The sequence below is a fragment of the Puma concolor genome, chromosome B3, assembly GCF_028749965.1.
Source record: "Puma concolor isolate L17-30 chromosome B3, mPumCon1.1.hap2, whole genome shotgun sequence".
Lineage (NCBI taxonomy): Eukaryota > Metazoa > Chordata > Mammalia > Carnivora > Felidae > Puma > Puma concolor.
This window is the reverse complement of record NC_141672.1, coordinates 4,920,817-4,926,816: the sequence shown is the minus strand read 5'-3', so window position 1 is coordinate 4,926,816 and position 6,000 is coordinate 4,920,817. Positions and strand designations below refer to the sequence as shown.

The 6,000-nt window shown below is 59.2% G+C and overlaps 1 long non-coding RNA gene across 1 annotated transcript in view; it reads right to left on the bottom strand.

Moving 5' to 3' along the window:
• Window positions 1-839: 839 nt before the first annotated feature.
• Window positions 840-6,000, bottom strand: part of LOC147579690 (uncharacterized) — a 72,393-nt gene continuing 67,232 nt past the window's right edge. The window contains exons 2-3 of the long non-coding RNA XR_015252022.1: window positions 1,472-2,107; window positions 840-1,279 (exon numbers count right to left, since the gene is read on the bottom strand). This is a non-coding gene — a long non-coding RNA (uncharacterized LOC147579690). The remainder of the gene's footprint in view (window positions 1,280-1,471; window positions 2,108-6,000) is intronic.

Genomic DNA, 6,000 nt, shown 5'->3' with positions numbered 1-6,000 from the left:
CGTGGGAGCATCTGCTGAGTGGATCGTAGCCCTTCCTCTTCTTAGACACCACGGCTCCTCCGTTGCCCTGAGGATGTGGTCATCCGGGTGGCTTCAGAAGCTGTCGGTAACCTGGCAGCTGTCCCCCCGACCAGTCCTTGACCCAGACCCTATGTGTCTCAGCCACCCCGGACTCTTAACTTCGAGCACCACTCTCTGCTTCCAGGCTGTGTTCATACAGCTCCTTCTGCCCCTTACATCCGCCCTCGCCTCCCCTGTCACTGTCCCGTCATCCCTCACCCCCCAGGGGTCCCTTCTCTCCGGCAGCTTTGCCGACCTCCGTGGAGGGGCCCTCCCCCGCCCTTGCTCCCACAAGGGTCCCCGCCAGCCTTGGCCGAGCCAGGCCCACGGCCGCGGTGGTTAGGTCGAGGTCCACGGTCTGTATCTGCCGGCCTTTCTAGAACGTGCATGCGTCTCGATCCCCGGCGTGTCTTTCCCCCCCATGCCACACCAGGACACGACCACACCCGAGGGCCCCTCTTAGCTGAGGCTCAGCCTGGGTCTCCGTGTGCCAGCCGAGCGTGCTGCCGTGGCTGGTTCCAGGCCCAGGACAACCTCGCCTTCAAAAATTGCCTTGTTGGGGCGCCTGGGAGGCTCAGTCGGTTGAGAGTCCGACTCTTGATTTCAGCTCGGGTCATGATCCCTGGGTCCTGGGATCGAGCCCCGAGCCGGGTGCTGTGCTGAGATTGGAGCCTGCTTGGGATTATCTCTGTCCCCCACCCTCTCTCTCTGCCCTTCCCCTGCTCTCTTGCTCTCTCTCTCTCTCTCTCTAAAAATAAATAAATAATAAACTAATAAAAAAAAATTGAACTGCTTTGTTTGTGTGCGTGGAAAGCCAGTGTTCTCCGGTTATCTCAGAATCGTTTCTGTCTCACTGGAGAGTTACTGCTCTCACACAGAGAGGCCGGAGAGCGCTGGGGTGGCCCACGCGCCAGCCAAACGGCCCTGCCCTTTGAACCACTTCTGTTCCAGAGCAGCCTCGCACGCCGGGCCCAGGTGTGCCAAAGCTCTGCGCTAACAACACGATGCTTTTGTAAAGTCATGGAAAGCCAAGGAAGCCCGGCTCCCACCCGGGGCCCCCACCGGGCGCGGCCGGACCCTCTGATTCAGGCGAGTGGGACGGGGCCGCCTCGTGGGAGAGACTCTTCTCGCCCATCTGTGTGTCCTCACGTCGTCTCCGGATGCATCTGCCGTGGCACCAAGGGAGGAGACGGCCGTAAATCATCTGCCCCCACGGTCCCTAGGAAAATATTAAAAGCGCTCAGCATAGGTGTGGTTTTGGCTCGAGGGCAGGAGGGCCAGCCCGAGGTCCCGCAGCCCTGGGAGCAGGAGTCTCACAGCGCTGTATCGGTGGCATCCCCGAAGGCTCCCCCCCTCCATAAATCGCCCCGGGCCCTGGCGTCCTGACCGGGAGTTTCCCGCTCCTGCTCACCCCAGGGCGAGGGGGTGCTGTCGGCCGCTCCCATCCGACGCCACGGGCTCGGGCCTCGGCTTAACCTTGCCTGACCCCGCAGAGGCCCCCACGCTCAGCGTCCCACACACCACACGCAGCCACAGGATTACACAACACCATCCCGAAGCTGCAGGGAACACCCTGTACAGGCGAGGCCCAGCCCCTCGGCCTGCAGAAGACAAATAGGAAGGAGGAAGGGACCCGGGCGCTGCAACGGGCGGATCCCACCGCAGCCCGACCCCCGTCACTCGTCACCCATCACTCGAGGACCGGCCACCTCCCTCAGCCCCAGCGGCCGCCTCCGCAGAATGGGCACAAGCGGCCCACGGGGTGCGGCGCAGGCTCCGTGTACCCCGAGACCCCCAGGTCTCATCAGACCCCGTCAGGATGCGGCGGTTGGCGGGACGAGACGGGAAGGATGAGGGCTCGCGGCGTGGATTTCGCTGGGCTCCCGCTTGGGATAAGCAGCCGGCAGAGAACGGGCTGTTATGATCTTTCCTTTCATGTCCGGCCAGGAATACGGCTCCTCGGAGCAGAGGGCTGCGTCCAGGCTCCTCAGCAGGGCTCGGGGGCCAGCTGTCCCAGAATGACTCTGGCCTTGGCTGGCGAAGGTCTCTGCCAGGAGAAATGGTGAAAGTGGCATATAAACAAGGAGACTTCCCGCAAACACAGGCCTGAGCTACCAGATCCTCGAGTTGCTCTGCCTGCCTCCCTGGCCCCTGAAGCCGCCGGGAGGGAAGGCCGGGACTTGGGGGCCTGTTCCGACGGCACCCTCCTCACGGAGGCCACAGGGGACAGGCGGGACGGAGCCGCCCCCTGTGACACGCCCTGCAAGCCACGGGTCTCTCTGTGAGACGGGGACTTCCCCAACGGCACCTATCTCTTAGGTCCCAGCCCTGTTCACGCCCAGACGGCCAAGGACAATGGAAGTGCAGAGGAATTGTGGAGCCAGAACGGCCGGCCTGTGACCCCCAGTGCTGGCCTGGTCGCTGGGTGACACGGGGCACACACAGTTGTCTCAGGTAGCAGGGAGCGCGGGGAGTGAATTAAAGAGCAGATCCCGGGGGCGCCTGGGTGGCTCAGTCGGTTGAGGTCATGATCTCACACTCCATGAGTTCGAGCCCCGCGTCGGGCTCTGTGCTGACAGCTCGGAGCCTGGAGCCTGCTTCGGATTCTGCGTCTCCCTCTCTCTCTGCCCCTCCCCTGCTCATGCCCTGTCTCTCTCTGTCTCAAAAATAAATAAAAACATTAAAAGAAGAAAAAAGAGCAGATCCCGTATGATCCCCTATGTAAGAGTTTCCTGGAGGAGTCAGACTCGGAGAGACGGGGACAGAGGCCTCCAGGGGCTGGGGCGGGGGGTGGGGGGGTGGGCAGGGGTGGATGGGGACAGTTTCAGTGTGGGGAGATGGAAAGTTCTGGAGGTGGGTGGTGCTGACGGCCGCACAAAAGCGGGAACGTGCTTTGAGCCCCTGAACCGTGCACTGAAAAACGGTTAGGATGGCGAATTTTATGTCACGGGTATTTTACCACAACGAAACGATTTTCTGAAAACACGTTCATGGGCAGTGCCACCCCGGGGGCCCAGCGGCGCGGGCGTGCTGAGACGCCCTTCCAAGGGGGAGAGGAAGCTGGCACACCTGACCTCCTACAACACCGTGCGCGCTTCCTCGGAGTTTGGAGAAAACAGTCCCCGTGTGGGTCACTCCAACCCGTTCACCAGGTCACCCAAAAAGCGGGTCACCCAAAAACGAGAGGGGGATGGGCAGTTAGTGTCCCACGTGGACGCAAGGTCTCAGTTTGGGAAGGTGGACACATCCTGGGGACGGACGGCTGTGCTGTTACTCATGACCACTAAACCAGGCATTTAGAAATAGTTACAACGGGGCGCCTGGGGGGGCTCGGTCGGTTGGGCATCCGACTCTTGTTTTCGGCTTGGGTCGTGATCTCCCGGTGAGTGGATTCGAGCCCCACGTCGGGCTCTGTGTTGACAGTGTGGAGCCTGCTTGGGATTCTCTCTCTCTGTGCCCCCCGCCCAGGCACAGTACTGGGCACCGAGAGGCACAGACTCCCTGGGAACCCTGGACGTGAGGAGCAGACACAGGGGCCCACGGGCTCGACCGGGCACAGAGAGGGAAGTGCCGACAGCCCCCACGCGGCAATACGCACAGGAACGAGGGCCGAGGACCAGGCGGGCAGGACTCCAGAGTCCACTGTGGCCGCCTCTTTAAGAACACACTGTTGGTGTTAAATTTCCCTTTCCCGTCTCCCTGAGCCAAATGACTTGCGCCGCGGGAATGAATGGGACGCCGACACGGGTGGCCCTTCAGAAGACACGTTCGTCAGTGAAGAGTCCATCCCAAGTTAGCAAATTACATCTTCCTGGTGACTTAACCTAATGACCAAAACCTCACAAATCAAACTTCTCCAAAAAATACAACTTAACAAGCTACAGCCCAAGGACCGAATCCAACCCGATGCCTGGTCTTGTAAATAAAGTTTTATTGACACGCGGCCGCATCCATTTCTTGGCATATTGTCTCTGGCGGCTTTCACACTGCGTTGGTAGAGTTGGCATGTTGACTGTGACAGTGCCTTGGTCTGAAGGGTTGTGTCCCCCGACCATTCGTGTGCTGAAATCCTACCCACCCCCCAGAGTGACGGTATTTGGATGTGGGCCCTTGCGAAGCGATTAGGACACGAGGGCAGAGCCCTCATGATTGGGATTACTGCCCTTATAAAAAGAAAGCCCAGAAGTTCCTTTACCCCTGCCGCCAGGTGAGGGCGCAGCGAAAAGATGGCCATCGATGAACCAGAAAGTGGGCTCTCATCAGACATCAAATCTGCCAGGATCTTGACCTCAGGTTTCCAGCCTCCGCAACTGGGAGCAAATTCTCCTGTTCATAAGTCTGGCTAAGACAGACCCCCAGAGCCAAAGATACTTACCGACCATCTGGGCCTTACAGAGAAAGTGTGCTGGCCCTGTTCCACGGGCTCTGCCCCCCAATACCGCATGACCCCTCTGTGTCCTGACTCAGCACAGCACCCAGAGCAGGAGGTCCTCACCGGATGCTTGTCCACCTGGCGTAGACGCCTGTCGCAAACGTGCACCGAACCCTTCGACACCACTCACTTAGACCCGCGTGTGACCCTGGCATGTCCGCACGTGACTCCTCAGGGTGGAGCTCGCCCAGAGGAGGGGGTAAGGCCCACGAGCTTTCCTCCCGGAGCACCCCTTTGGAGAATCATGCCATCTTATGAGTATGCACAAAAGAAGATTCTGAAAACGTATTTCCAGTTTGCTACAAGTGGAGGGGAAAGCTATGATTCGGGAATGATTCTGGGATCACCCAGAACCGAAAGGGTAAAGTGGACGCCTGAAAACGGACTAGCCACTTCTACCCACTGAGTCACGGCAGCAGCAAGGTCACAGATGGCGTGGCCAAGATAAGTGGCTAAGGTGTTCCAGAGATGGCTGACCTCCCTTCTCCTCCCTGTTCCGCCTCAGAAGCACATGGGGAACAGTCCCCGCTGCTCAGGAGCTCAGCCACACTGCCCTGAATTGCGGGTCTCACTGACCCCTGAGCCCCCGCTGCTTGGTTAATTTTCCTTGCCTTTAAATCTTTGCATTGATGGTTGGTTTCTGGGTTCCTTCAACCTACCTACCATTGGTCTAAGGTAACAGAGGCTAAGCCAGACCTGGAGTTCAGTTAGTGGTTTGTGCCGCCCTGTTCCATCAGTGAGTGGCTCTGTCTTTGTGTGCCCAGCCTGCGTGGGCGGTGGGAGGGACCAGGGCTCTAATGTCCGTGTCCCCCCGGCCCTACTATACCCGGAGACCCCTCCTTCTCCTCAGCCCCTGCAGCTCCGTATCTCATTCTTCAATCACCCGTGCAGCAGACGTCTGTGAGCCCTTTGCATGGGGGAGGGAAAAGCCCAGCCCCCCCCCCATTCCTGCCTCTAAGGAACCGTCAGCCTAACGGGGAGATAAGAACCCAGGGGGAGAAACCAAAATGACGTTAGCAGCCAAGACCGCCTGGCTGGTGCTCACTGGGGCGCCTGGGTGGCGTAGTCGGTTAAGCGTCCAACTTCAGCCAGGTCACGATCTCGCGGTCCGTGAGTTCGAGCCCCGCGTCGGGCTCTGGGCTGACGGCTCAGAGCCTGGAGCCTGTTTCCGATTCTGTGTCTCCCTCTCTCTCTGCCCCTCCCCCGTTCATGCTCTGTCTCTCTCTGTCCCAAAAATAAATAAACGTTGAAAAAAAAAATTAAAAAAAAAAAGAACCCAGGGGGAGAAACCAAAATGACCTTAGCAGCCAAGACCGCCCGGCTGGTGCTCACTAAGTAGTCGGTCAATAAATAAGCAAATAAAAGGCGCACTTCCACTGTCGGTGGGAAGGTAAATCGGTGCAGCCGCTGTGGCAAATACTACGGAGGCTCCTTAAAAAATTAAAAATCGAGGGGCGCCTGGGTGGCGCAGTCGGTTGAGCGTCCGACTTCAGCCAGGTCACGATCTC